This window comes from Papio anubis, chromosome 17 (assembly GCF_008728515.1).
Source record: "Papio anubis isolate 15944 chromosome 17, Panubis1.0, whole genome shotgun sequence".
Taxonomy (NCBI): Eukaryota; Metazoa; Chordata; class Mammalia; order Primates; family Cercopithecidae; genus Papio; species Papio anubis.
Window position 1 is genome coordinate 19,722,998 of NC_044992.1, and position 15,038 is coordinate 19,738,035.

The following is a 15,038-nucleotide window of genomic DNA, read 5'->3' on the forward strand; positions in this document are numbered from 1 at the left end:
CCTCCCAAAGTGCTGGAATTTACAGGCGTGAGCCACCGTGCCCAGCTCTCCCAGCCAACTTTTATCCTTCAAGACCTTCTACCTGTCTTGTCTCTAAAAAGTACCTGGTCTTTCAATTGGGTCATACGGCCCTGCCTCCAAGTGACAGCATAGCCCATACTGGAGGCCTCTGAACAATTCCGTGGTATGACACTGTCTGCGGATATGGCTGTCTTGTCTTTGGATCAGTGTGGTGGTTCAGAGGGTATACTAGGGATTCTAGAACACACTTCTGGCTCAGGGGCTGCTTGTGTAACTTCTCTTTCTCAGCTGCCTGGTTTGTATCATGGATGATAGTATCTCCCCTCAGAGGATTGCTTAGATACATGTATGGAACTTAGAAAAACAGCACAAGGTAACGGTAACAAGTGATTATTATGTCATGCCAAGTGCTGTTCTGTATTTTAAGTGATCTACATCTTGATCTTCACAGCAACCCTCTAAAAGTGATACTGTTGGCCAGGCGCGGTAGTTCACGCCTGTAATCCCAGCACTTTGGGAGGCCAAGGCGGGTGGATCACCTGAGGTCAGGAGTTCAAGACCAGCCTGGCCAGCATGGTGAAATCTCGTCTCCACTAAAAATACAAAAATTAACCAGGCATGGTGGCGTGCGCCTGTAATCCAAGCTACTCGGGAGGCTGAGGCAGGAGAATCACTTGAACCCAGTCCAGTGATCCGAGATCGTGCCACTGAACTCCAGACCGGAGCACAGAGCAAGACTCTGTCTTAAAAAAAAAAAAGTGATATTATCAACAATCTCATTTTGCAAATGAGGAAATCAACTTACAGAGGACCTGAGTGACTTGCTCACACTGCCAGGCAGGAAAGTGCTAGGATTTGAGCCCAAACTGTCCAGGGATTACACTCTGCCATCATGCCTCTTCAGAAGCACTGGAGGTAGGTCTAGTACACAGAGTAAATGTAAACGCTCAAAACAACTGTGGCCCTAACGACCTTCCCGTTTCTCCGGCTTTTACTCTCCCCTTAACTTCTGAATGGCCGTCTGCTTCCAATCTGCCAACTTGGGCTAAGATCCTCACAACGTTGCCTCTTGATTACTGTTAATGCACAGAAGTTGTCTGTAGTCCTAGCTACTGGAGAGGCTGAGGTGAGAGGACCTCTTGAGCCCAGGAGTTTGAGACTGCAGGGAGCTATGATTGTATTACTACACTCCAGCCTGAGGGACGGAGTGAGACCCTGTCTCTTAAAAAAAAAAAAAAAAAACGACTGCATCAAAGGTAACATTTGAGTGGGACTTGGAAGAGCGTGCATGTGAAGGACTGAAGACAGAATGTTCTGGCGGGGCGTGGTGGCTCACGCCTGTAATCCCAGCACTTTGGGAGGCCAAGGTGGGTGGATCAGGAGGTCAAGAGATTGAGACCATCCTGGTTAACACAGTGAAACCCCGTCTCCACTAAAAATACAAAAAATTTGCCAGGTGTGGTGGCGGGCACCTGTAGTCCCAGCTACTCGGGAGGCTGAGGCAGGAGAATGGTGTAAACCTGGGAGGCAGAGGTTGCAGTGAGCCGAGATCGTGGCACTGCTCTCCAGCCTGGGCGACAGAGCAAGAATCTGTCTCAAAAAAAAAAAAAAAAGACAGAATGTTCTGTGCAGAGTGAATTAATGCAATGGCTTTGCAGTGCAGACGGGCTTGGGGTGTTCCAATAAGGTTAGGACCAAGGTGGCTGGAGCATGATGAGACAAGGGTGATACTTAGCTTGCCTTTGGTTAAGTCACTTTCTCTATTTGAATTTCAGTTTCTCACCTGTAAAATATGAGTAATTTTATCTATATTAACCAGTGTGTAATTAGAGGAAAAACCATTTAATACAGAGTATTGTTTACAAAGGTGTTGGAAGGGCATGAGAACCAAGGGGAGGACAAGGGCACCCAAAGCCTAGTAACTGGAGGTAGCTACTATGACCCCCGCAAGGCTGGAGGAGCAAAAGGAGAATTCGTTTCCAGAAACTGATTCCTTAGCTGCTGAGCAGGAGCCTGGAGCTGCACTTGCCGCCTGGTGCTACTGACACACAACTTCAGGGCTGCAGACAGCATTTTAGGGGTGCAACCAGAAGCCAGAGAGTGGAATTGCTTTCCCCATCTCACATCTTCCACATTCCCACCAGTGCCTCCCACTGGCTGAGTCAGATGACAAGGGAGTCTGGGAAATGTAGTTCTCTGGCTTCCAGCCCTGACCATGGAGCGTATAGAAAGGCAGGTGTAGGAGAGAAAATAGATGCCGTTCACACAGCACTTGTCTTACAGGGCTGTTTTGAGGAGTACAAGCTTTACCACTGGCTGCTACTTATATGTAGTACATTGAGGAAAGAAACCAAATCTTCCAAAACAATGTCTTAATTTCAGCCACGTTCCTTACAAAGTTTGAATTTTATTGAAAACATCAAAACAGGAGCATTTTTAAAGCCAATTCATCCATGAGCCAGGGCTGGAGTGCAGTGGGCAATCTCGGCTGCTGGCGCTCGCCTCCCAGAGATCCAGCACGTTCTCCTGCCTCCAGCCTCCTGAGTAGCTGGGACCTGGTAAGCCCATTACTGCAGCCGGCCCCTGGTTTTTGTAGTTTTTAGTAGAGGCGGGGTTTCACCGAGGATGGTCTCGATCTGACCCTCAGTAATATAATACTCAAAGTGCTGGGATTACAGGCTTGAGCCACCGCGCCCGGCCAAAATGAGCATTTTAAAAGTAGAATTTTAAGTCTGAATGGGCAGTATATTCACATGGTATAAAATTCAAATTACAAAACAATATACAGTAAAAAATAAGGGGTTTTTTTGCCCATCTTGTGACCTGGCTCTTTCCATCTCTGTCCAAAACCCTCTGCAGGCTATCTCTGGTATCTTTGTTATGGATCCTCTGCAGATATAAAGTAGACATATATTAACAAATGTTTTATTTGGCCCAGAGGATGCATATTATACACATTGCTCCACTTCTTGTTTGTTTGTTGTTGTTGTTTTTTGCACTTAATTGTATCTTGAAGATGACTCTGCATCAGGGCATATCTGATTTGTTTTAGCAGTACATGATAATGCATTGTTTGGATATGCCATAATTGTATCAGCCAGTCTCTGGACAGTCTTTCACTCTTTCAAAGAGTGCTGCAATAAGCATGTTTGCGCCATTTCCTGGTACCCATTGCAAATAAAACTGGGATAATTTCCTGACGAGAACTTGCTGGGTCAAAGAGTGTAGGCACTTGTTATTTTGATAAATGTTGCCAGACTGCTCTCCACTCCCTCCAGTAGTACATGACACCGCCTGTTTTCCCACAGCTGTGCCAGCATGGTCTGTTAGCAAGTGTTTTCTTTTTGTAAATCTGATAAATTTGAAAGTGGTATCTCGCTAAGTGCCAGATGCTAGCAGAAGACATTTGTGGAAAAACAGGTGAAATCTGGGCCGGGTGTGGTGGCTCACGCCTATAATCCCAGCATTTTGGGAGGCCGAGGCCGGTGGATCACAAGGTCAGGAGTTAGGATGCAGCCCTGACTGAAAATATGGGTGAAACCCCATCTCTACTAAAAATACCAAAAAAAAAGTTAGCTGGAAGGTGCACCATATCTCAGCTGCTAGGGAAGCTGGGCAGGAGAATCACCTGGGACTGGGAGGTGGAGGTTCGTGAGCCAAGATGTTACCGCCTCGGCACCTGAGTGATCAGGAGTGAAACTCTGTCTCAAAAAGAAAAAAAACCACACTTAAAAAGAAAAAAAAAAAAACAAGTGAAATCTGAATGGGGTCTTGAGTTCAGTTAATAGTAACTGCCAATGTTGGTTCTTAGTTTTGACACGTACCATGACTATGTGAGATGTTAATGTCAAGGGAACCAGGGTGAAAGCTATACAGAACTGTACTATTTTTGCGAGTTTCCTGTACATCTAAAATTATCCTTGGCAAGGTTTCTTTAAAAAATGACATCTTGTTTTATGCAAAATTTGAATTTCTCATGAGTGAAATGGAACATTTTGAATATGATTCTCTTTTTAAAAGGTGGCCTTAATAACGTGTATTTACTAAGGAAAAAAGTCACAGTTTATTTACTTATAAAAAATTCATTAACAGTGCATTTAAAATTTCTGTTACTGGAGACTGTAGTTCTCATCCCATCCATTAATCCATCCATTAATATGCAACTTAAATGTTTCCCCCCAGATAAGCAGTTTCACTGTACAGGATCTTGTTCTTCAGTGACATGTCATAAGAGTTAATAATTCCACAAGCCGCCCTGCACTGCTGTGATCCTTACAATATTGAAAGGTTGATGTATATCCTTTCCTACCTTTCCTCATTCTAAAATGTTTCCTCATTCTAAATGCCAAGCTGGTTTTGAACAACTGACCGCAGGTGATCCACCTGCCTTGGTCCCCCACGGTGCTGGGATTATAGGCATGAGCTAACATGCCCAGCCCTAATCTGTTCTTCTTACATGGATACTTGTCAAATCGGGTTAGGACCCAGTCTCATGGCCTCATTTTAACTTAATTTTCTCTTTAATCAAAGTCCAAATGTAGTCTCATTCTGAGGTACTGGGAGGTTAAGATAGTGACATTTGAATTGGGGTGAGGGTAAGGGGCAGGGACGCACAACTCAGCCCATAACATGTAGGATTTAAAAAATTCTTCGGGCCCGGGGAGGTGGCTCACACCTATAATCCCAGCACTTTGGGAAGCCACGGTGAGAGGATCACTTGAGCCCAGGAACTGGAGGATGCAGTGAGCTATGACTGTACCACTGCACTCCAGCCTGGGTGACAGAGTGAGACCCTGTCTCAAAAAATAAAGTGAAGCCTCAGCATACAGTGAGGCAGTGTGTGTGCAGTGAATCGAAGTTCCAGTCGTCATTCCTTCATTTCAGGGCTCCACACTGGTATCTGGGCATCCCCAGGCCTTCCTAGGCTGGCCCTGCCCCACCCTCATGGAGGTAGTCTTTATCTGGCAGGCACCTTGGAGGCTGGTCCTATATATTGAGATATATAGGTCCATCATTGAGATAAAAAGAAATCCAAGGCTGGAAGCAGTGACAAATGGTGTGGACTTGGTGGAAGTTGCCCAGGGAGATGGACGAGGATGGTGACATCACAGATAGCACGGCTTTTTCTCTAAAATCCCAAAACTTACCACGGTGGCCACCCTCTGTTTCTCACCTGTTCACTTTCTTCTGCTCTCTGTCTCAGCCTCCCGTGTCCCACCTTTTTCATACATGAAGACTCTTTTCTCCCCCAGCACTCCTGTGGTGGTTTAAAAGCATGGCAGCAAACTCTTCGGCATTCCTTCCTTCAGGATAGTGCCTAAGTCCCCTCCCAGGGAATTTGAGTGGGGCTGTGACTGCTTCAGTCAGCAGGCTATAGAGGAAGTGATGCTAAATGACTTTTAAGGTTGGCTCCTAAAAGGCCATAGAGGCTCTGTCACTGGAGCTCCCTGTGCTCCGATGGAGGTCTGAAGTCTTATGCTGAAGAAGCCCAAGCCACGTGGAGAGGCCAGGTGTCGAGGCTCTAGTGAGCATCACAGCTGAGCAGAGACGGGGCCCTCTGCTTCTTGTGGTGCCCTCTCTAGATTCCCCACACAGACTCCACAAGCAGAATGAAGTGGCTGTGGTTTGATGCCCCTGGTTTCCAGGTGACTTGTTATGCAACAGTAGATCGCTGAAACAACCCCCTTCTAAAGGACTCTCTGCAGACATTCTCCACTTGGCGAGACAAAAGCTAGCCTAACAGGGCGCAGCAGCAGAGAAGCCCAACTGTTGGCCAAAAATGCCACTGGCTACCGTGCAGCCAGGATGTCCTTGGGGAGCCTTGATCTATCCCACCACATCAACATCTCCACCTCAGACATGGGAAAGGCACCAAGGTGCAAGCATGGGCAGTACTCCTAGGGAACCCCAAGCACAGCCCACTGCCCCAAGATGCAAATGGAACTCCTCACTGGTCCCATAGTTTTACAATGTGAGTCTGGGAAAGCACAGATGGGCCCTCCTTTATGTTAGTGTCCGCCTTGGCGGAGAATGGAAACAGCAAGAGTGCAGAGCTTCTGGTGCAGACTTGGAGATGCATTTGTTACTAGAACCGTAGAGGGTGCTTGTACAAACCTGGTGTTGGAGGGATGAATGGACGAGGCCTCTCCTTTCCGTAGCTCATACGGCCAGCCCCTCATCCAAGGCAGGGGCCAAGACAGAGCAGGAGTGTGTAAGGGTGACCAGCCATCCTGGCTTGCCCAGGCCTGAGGGGAATCCCAGGGCATGAGATTTTTAGTTTTAGTATTGGGAGAGTTTTGGGCAAACTGGGCCAAGTTGGTCACGTGAGGGTGTGGCAAGCAAGGCAAAGATGGTTTGATCATTGCATCCCCTCACTTCCTATAGCTCACTGCAGAGCCTATGTCATCCTGACAACAACGATGCAGAAGGTGAGACATCTGGCAGCATTTTGACTTCACGAACTGGGAAATGGCATAGGTGGAGGCACCTCCCCATGCTGCCCAGTGTCTCATGGTGGCCACAAGAGGCTGTGGCTCCTATTGCTCAAACAGGGCCCTGTTCTTGTCCAGCATTTCCACAGCAAGGCCCCTGCTCACACCAGACACTTCCAGGGAACCCTTTGCTAGATGACAGCAGTTGATCTGGTAGTTAACAGATTCTGTGTGTTATGTGAAACAGATTCTAGAAGGCGCCCATGCATCCCATGACACTTTTTCATCTCTCCTTCTGTCCATCCTTCTGCCCACTCCTAGTTACAGCATGTGTGCTCCAGGCTGGGAGCCAGGGCAGCCTCATGGGCCAGCCCCATCCGCAAGGAACCTGTGTCTGGGGAGACAGGCAGTCACGAATGAGATATTTTCAGGTGAGTGCTAGGCAGGTGATACCACTGAACATACTTAGCAGTGAGTGGGGAAGGTGGTCTACCTACGTAAGGAGGTGTGTGAGTCTGCCCTAGCCAAATACCACAGACTGGGTGATTGAAACAACACAATTCCTGCTCAGTTCTGCAGGCTGAAGTGCAAAATCAAGGTGCTGGCAGATCCCGTTCCTGCTGAAGGCAGATGTCTGCCTTCTTGTGTCCCCACATGGCAGAGAGAGACAGACACAGAGAGTTCTCTCCTTATAAGCGTACCCTTTCTGTCAGATTAAGATGCCATTCCATGGCCTCAATGCACCTTCGTTGCCTCCTAAAAGCCCCATTTCCAAATACAGTCCCATTCTGAGGTCCTAGGAGTTAGGTCCTTAACATAGGAATTCTAAGGGGACACAATTCGACCCCTAGCACCCCTGTTCCCAGTTGGATCAAGGCCTCAAAATGAAGACAGGCTTGTCTCACCTGACCTGTGCCTCTTCTGAGAAGCTGCGAGACTGAGAGGGAGCTGGAGATAATAGGTTGATTTGGGACAAGGACAGTGCAGGGCGAGGACATGGCTCTGTGTCCCCACGTTGGGGAGCAGCAGGCTGGTGGAGGACCACGCTCACGGGTTCTGAAGGGGAGCAGCTTCCCTGGCAACCTGAGGCCCAAGACACAGAGGGCAGGACACACAGATCCGAGCTGGGGCCAGATACATTGCTGACTCTTGAGTGGAAGGCGATGGAAATGAAGGTCTGAGGCTGTGTTCAATCCTGTCCCGCCCTAGATGATGGCTGGAGGGAAAAGGGAACCCCAGTAGGATGATGGATTCCTAGAGGTTGCAAAAGGAATGGGCAGGGCCAGCTATCACTGAGAGCACCCAGGTGGTCTCGTAGGTTTTGCTCAGAGGTTGTGCACCCCACTCACCATTGCCAGGAGGGGCATCCACCCAGGCATCCATGAATACATGGATATACACAAGGAGGTGAAGCCACATGATGCAGTGTGAGCCACATGATGCAGTGGAGCTCTGGTCCATGGACCTTGCGGAGGCACCTTGAGAGCATTGTTCCAAGTGAAAGAAGCCAGACACAAAAGAAAATATTGTGTGAGTGTAACTATGTGGAAATGTCCAGAACAGGCACCTCCGCAGAGACAGAAACCAGATGTGTGACTGCCAGGGGCTGGGGGTGGGAGGGAAAATGGGGATGGGTTCTGGGGGGAATGAGGTTTCTTTTGGGGGATGAGAATGTTTTGGAAGTAGAGGCAATGGCTGTGCAACATTGTGGATGCACCAAATGCCACTAAATTGTAGTCTAAAATGGTTAATTGTGCATTGTGTGAATTTCACCTAAATTTAAAGAAAAAAGTGACCATGAGAGCAAAATCCATCGCAGCCATGGGAACCCCCGGGCTCACCTGGGTATCACTTAAGCCGAACTCTCTGGCCCCTTGCTGGTCTCCCTCCCCAGCCCAGACTGACAAATAGCAGGTCCTGGAGATATCTGGGCCATATCCACACATCATTCCATAGAGCAGATGTCAGGGGCCCTGGCATGACTGGGACAGAGATGAGGGAGACCGCCGCAGAGAGCCACAGGATAGATACTGTGCCACTCACAAAGGTCCTTTAAAATTTTCCAGTAGTGGCTGGGCATGGTGGCTTACACCTGTAATCCCAGCACATTGGGAGGCTGAGGTGGGTGGATCACTTTAGGTCAGGAGTTCGAGACCAACCTGGGCAACACGGTGAAACCCCGTCTCTACTAAAACACAAAAAATTAGCCGGGAGTGGCAGCGTGTGCCTGTAGTCCCAGCTACTGGGGAGGCTGAGGCAGGAAAATCACTTGAACCCAGGAGGCGGAGGTTGCAGTAAGCTGAGATCGTGCCACTGCACTCCAGCCTGGGCGACAGAGCAAGACTCTGTCTTCAAAACAAACAAACACAATTTTCCAGTAGCAACACTTTAAAAGGAGGTGAAATTATTATTTTTTCTTTTTGAGACAGTCTTGCTCTGTCGCCCAGGCTGGAGTGCAGTGGCGCAATCTCAGCTCACTGCAACCTCCGCCTCCCGGGTTTAAGTGATTCTTGGGCCTCAGCCTTGCAGGTAGCTGGGATTACATGCATGCGCCACCAAACCTGGCTAATTTTTGTATTTTTAGTAAAGATGGGGTTTTGCCATGTTTGCCAGGCTTGTCTCAAACTCCTGACCTCATGTGATCCACCTGCCTCGGCCTCCCAAAATTCTGGGATTACAGGCATAAGCCACCACGCCTGGCCTGAAGTTAATTTTAATAATACATTTTACTTAATCCCATATATATCCAAAAAGTGTCATTTCATGTAGTCAATTAGAATTTATGAGTGAGACATAGGTGGGAGTTGAACAATGAGAACACAGGGACACAGGACGGGGAACATGACACCCCAGGGCTGGTCGGCAGGGTGGGGGGCTGGGGGAGGGATAGCATTAGAAGAAATACCTAATGTAAATGACAAGTTGAAGGGTGCAGCAAACCAACATGGCACATGTATACCTATGTCACAAACCTGCATGTTGTGTACATGTATCCTAGAACTTAAAGTATAATAATAATGAAAAAAGGAATTTGAGTGAGATATTTTAACATTCTTTTTCTTTTCTTTTTTTTTTTTTTGTGAAACGGAGTCTTGCTCTGTCGCCCAGGCTAGAATGCAGCAGTGCGATCTCAGCTCACTGCAACCTCTGCCTCCCGGGTTCAAGCGATTCTCCTGCCTCAGCCTCCCGAATACCTGGGACTACAGGTGCACGCCACCACACCTGGCTAATTTTTGTGATTTTAGTAGAGGCAGGGTTTCACCATATTAGTCAGGCTGGTGTCAAACTCCTGACCTCAGGTAATCCACTTGCCTTGGCCTCCCAAAGTGCTGGGATTATAGGCGTGAGCCACACTGCACCCAGCCAACATCCCTCCCCTCCCCTCAGCTCCCCCTCCCCTCCCCTCTGCTGCCCCTTCCCTTCTCTCCCCTCCCCTCTGCTGCCCTTCTCCTCCCCTCCCCTTCCCCTCCCTTCCCCTTCCCTTCTCCTTTTTTGAGACAGACTCTTGCTCAGTCCCCCAGGCTGGAGTGCAGTGGTATGATCTCAGCTCATTGCAACCTCTGCCTCCTGGTTTCAAGCGATTCCCCTGCCTCAGCCTCCTGAGTAGCTGGGACTACAAGCACGCGCCACCATGCCTGGCTAATTTTTTGTGTTTTAGTAGAGACGGGGTTTCACAGTGTTGACCAGGATGGTCTCAATCTCCTGACCTCGTGATCCGCCCGCCTTGGCCTCCTGAAGTGCCAGGATTGCAGGCGTGAGCCACTGCGACCAGCCAACATTCTTTTTCTTCATACTAACTCTTTCAAATTCTCTGTGGGGTTTTGCACTTGGAGCATATCTCACAGATCCTGAAACCCATGGACTCCTAGAAACTTCTTCCAGTTCTTTAGAGAGAACACTGCAGCTCAGAGGGGCCTCAGGGGGATCTGGTGCGACTCTTCCCATTTCCACAGAGGAAACCCAGCGAAGCCCAGGGAGGTCCTAAGATGACCCCGGGGCCCCACTGCAATCTTGCAGCAGAGCCAGGACCAAATGCCTGTCCTGCCAGCCCTTGCCTCCCTGCCAGCGCCCAAGGCGTCTCTGCTCTTCTGGATGGAGTAAGAAGCTGCCTTTTGAGGCTGCATCTCATCTCGTGGTTTGGGGTTGGAGTTGGGAGAAAATGCCTGAGAAGAGGTCAGGTGTTGTGGCTCACGCCTGTAATCCCAGCACTTTGGGAGGCCGAGGCGGGCAGATCATGAGGTCAGGAGTTCGAGATCAGCGTGGCCAACATGGTGAAACTCCGTCTCTACTAAAAGTACAAAAAATAGCCGGGCGTGGTGGCAGGCACCTGTAGTCCCAGCTACTCAGGAGGCTGAGGCAGAAGAATCGCTTGAACCCGGGAGGCCGAGGTTGCAGTGAGCCAAGATCATGCCACTGCACTCCAGCCTGGGTGACAGAGCAAGACTCCATCTCGGGAAAAGAAAAAAAAAAAAAAGAAAGAAAGAAAAGAAAATGCCTGAGAAGATAGGAATTGGTGGAGATGAGGGGACACAGGTCCCGAGGCCTCCTGGACTTACGTGGCCTGAGAAGGCGGAGTCAGAAGAAGTAGGATGGTAAGTGGGAAGAGAGAGGCAAGAAAGATGTCAGGGAGGGAGAACAGCTTGGGGCATGGGAATAATTGGGGATTTGCTTCCATAGATTGGGGGCCGACGGGTCTTAGTTTCCTGTGGCCACTGTCGCAAATGACCACAAATGGGGTGACTTCAGACAGCAAGCATGTGTTCAGAAGAATGAAATCAGGGTGCTGGGAGGGCCATGTTCCCCAAGAGGCTCTGGGGAGATGTTTCCTCCCTCTCCCACTTCTGGTTGCAGCCTGCCTGGATCTGTGGCCTCGTCACACCAAGCTCTGCCTCATGGTCGCACATCAGCCTTCTTGGTCTCAACTCTCCCTCTGCCTCCCTCGTATAAAGATACTTGTTGGATTTAGGGGCCACCCGGATAATCCAGAATGATCTCCTCATCTCAAGATCCTTAACCTGACCAGGTGTGCTGGCTCATGCCTGTAATCCCAGCACTTTGGGACGCTGAGGTGGGAGGATCTCGAGCCCAGGAGGTCGAGGCTGCGGTGAGCTGAGATCACACCACTACACTGCAGCCTGGGTGACAGAGTGAGATCCCGTCTCAAAATAATCATCATCATAATGAAAGATTCTTAACCTAAATATATTTACAAAGATATTTTTCCAAATATAGTGGCACTCATGAGTTCTAGGAATTAGGATTTGGGCATGTCACTTTGACGATCACCATTCAACCCACTGCAAAGTGACAGAATGAGAACATCAACCCAAAAGTAAGGAGAAACCCCGTGGCCATCAGAGGCAGTGTATCCTGTGGAGACATTCAGGCAGGTGACTTGGAGCAGGGAGTTTCAGTGTAGCGAGCCCTTGGGTCCAGGGCCTGCATGTCTGGCTTGGGAGTGGATGAGATTAGGAGGTTACAAAGGCCCTCCTAACAGGCCCCAAGAGTCTTCCAGACCTGATCACCCCCATCTTGAGGGAAGCAGTGGGGCCCTGTCACCCTCACACCTGTGTCTCTATTGTGTGAAAGTTCAGTAGAAGGGATTAGATTCGTCACCTCTGTCAGCTCCTGCCTGGAGCCGCTCTCTCCTCACCCAGACACAGGCTCCCAGCCAGATCACTCTGGAATTTTCCCTGGCAGCTCAGAGTGGCGGGAGTCAGAGCTGTGTTGACATTGCACATTTTTGAACCGGTCTACAGCAGCCTTGGTTGGGCACAACCTGGAGTTGCTGTCAGGCACCCCCTTGGGCCTGTGCATCAGTGAGGCCAGGGCGACTGCCTCTTCCTCTTCCTTCCTGCTGCTCTTCCTGCTGGCTCTTCCTGCTTCCTTCCTGCTGCTAGAGGCCTCCCAGGTCTAGCACACATGCATTCATTGCACCCAGGAGTCCTGCATTGAGGCTTAGAACACCTGGGTCTCTGTCCCACCTGCCCCTAACTAACCTATCACCCCACCCTGGGGCCTCGGTTTCTCTCCTTTAAAAAGGAGTTGAATTGCCAGGCGTGGTGGCTCACACCTGTAACCCCAGCACTTTGGGAGGCCGAGGGCAGTGGATCACGAGGTCAGGAGATGGAGACTATCCTGGCTAACACGGTGAAACCCCGTCTCTACTAAAATAATAATAATAATAATAATAATAATAATAATAATAAATTAGCTGGGCATGGTGGCAGGAGCCTGTAGTCTCAGCTACTCGGGAGGCTGAGGCAGGAGAATGGCATGAACCCGGGAGGCGGAGCTTGCAGTGAGCCAAGATTGAGCCACTGCACTCCAGCCTGGGCGGCAGAGCAAGACTCTGTCTCAAAAAAAAAAAAAAAAAAAAAAAAATGTTGAATTATGAAGGTTTCTTCCAGCTTGGTCCTCTGTACAGGGGATTGTGCCAGGCACTGGTGGTGGGTGAGAGTTAAGGAGGAAGGTGGCTGGGTGTAGTGACTCACGCCTGTAATCCCAACACTTTTTCTGAGGCTGAGGCGGGCAGATCACTTGAGGTCAGGAGTTCGAGATCAGCCGGCCAATATGGTGAAACTCTACTAGAAATACAAAAATTAGCCGGACGTGGTGACATGCACCTGTAATCCCAGCTACTCAGGAGGCTGGGACATGGGAATGGCTTGAACCCGGGAGGCAGAGATTTGCAGTGGGCTGAGATTGTACCACTGTACTCCAGCCTGACTTTTTCACACTCTGTCTCAAAAAAAAAAAAAAAAAAGAAAAGAAAAGAAAAAGGAAGGTGATGGTGGGTAGGGGTTTCCTAAGACACTGTGAGGGGATCCCAGGGCTCCCCAGAGACAGCAGGGGAGGCCCAGAGACTGCTGTCTATAGAGTGGGCCAGTGCCTGTCAGGTCAATGTATCCTCCCAGCAAACTCCCATCCTTATCTGTTCTGGAATGTTCTCGGTGGTGTCTGAGGGAATTGCTCTCCTAGGTATAAGCTCAGATTGGGTTTCTGCCCATCCTGGGGTCAGCTGAGACAGGGTAGTGTGTGTTGTAGGGAGAAGCACTGAGCTGTCCTCTGACATCCTTCGGCTACAGGGACCAAAATGAGTTTAGGAGGGGTGTGATGTGATACATTTATTATTTTTATTTTTTAATTTTCATTTTTCATTTTTCTTTTTTTTCCCCCTCTTGTTTTTAGAGATGGGGTCTCATTGTGTTGCTCAGGCTAGAGTTCAGTGGCTCTTCACAGGCACGATCCCACTACTAATCAGCACGGGAGTTTTGACCTCTGTTTCCAGCAGAGGCTGGTTCACCCCTCCTTAGTCAACCTGGTGGTCCCCTGCTCCCAGGAGGCCACCATGTTGATGCTGAACTTAGTATGAACACCTGATTGGCATAGCACACTACAGCCCAGAACTCCTGGGCTCAAGCGATCCTCCTGCCTCAGCCTCCCGAGTGGCTAGACTACAGGTGTGCCCCACCACACCCAGCTAACCATTTTTTAATGAAAAAAAAAAGTGTAGTTTTCTCCATTTTTTTCATTCAAAAGTCTTTCTTTCAGCTAATACTTATGAGCACTGCTTTGTGCTAGGCTTATTTGTGCAGTAAATTCTTTTTTTTTTTTTTTTTTAATGGAGTCTTGTTCTATCGCCCAGGCTGGAGTGAGGAAGCCCTAATATGTAATCCTCAGTGAACTGTCAATCTGGAAACCTCACCACATTGCTTTTGGGATTAGCAGAATGCCATCCTGGGGAATCCCAGCAGAAAGGAGCACTGTCAGTCTTACTGGTCACCCCTGGCCAAGGCCCAGCCATGACCCTTCCTTCCATCTCCATTTGATCCCATCATAAACCTCAAGAAAAATAAAAAGCGTCATCATCTTAGGAAAAAAGTGGCAGGGGACTCAATATGTTGATCATGCTATGGCAAGACTCCAGATTCTCTCCTTTTTTTTTTTTTTTTTTGAGATGGAGTCTTGCTCTGTTGCCCAGGCTGGAGTGCAGTGGCGCGATCTCGGCTCACTGTAAGCTCCGCCTCCCAGGTTCACGCCATTCTCCTGCCTCAGCCTCCCAAGTAGCTGGGACTACAGGCGCCGGCCATCACGCCCGGCTAATTTTTTGTATCTGTTTTTTAGTAGATATGGGGCTTCACTGTGTTAGCCAGGATGGTCTCGATCTCCTGACCTCATGATCCACCCACCTCAGCCTCCCAAAGTGCTGGGATTACAGATGTGAGCCACCGCGCCTGGCCGTTGTGCAGTAAATTCTAAAACCAATGCTCATATGGAAATGCAGGCATTTTGTGAGCAGCACCTGGTTCCCTCCTGACTGTGCAGCTGTGGGGCCTGGCTGTCCTTACTCTCCAGTGCAGGTGGAGCTCCTGTGGAAAGCGCAGAGGGTCCTGTTTCCAGGGCTATGAGTGCTGCCCCTTGTCACTTGTATGCTTGTGCCAGGGCACCCAGCGGGGCAGGCGTGGAAACTTGTTGCAGCACCACCCTCCTCCCTGCCCCTGGAAACTAACACGACCTCAGCAGGACAGGCCATTTCTGGAAGGCAGCCTGTCCACGTGGAACATGTTGCCATGGATGGTGTGA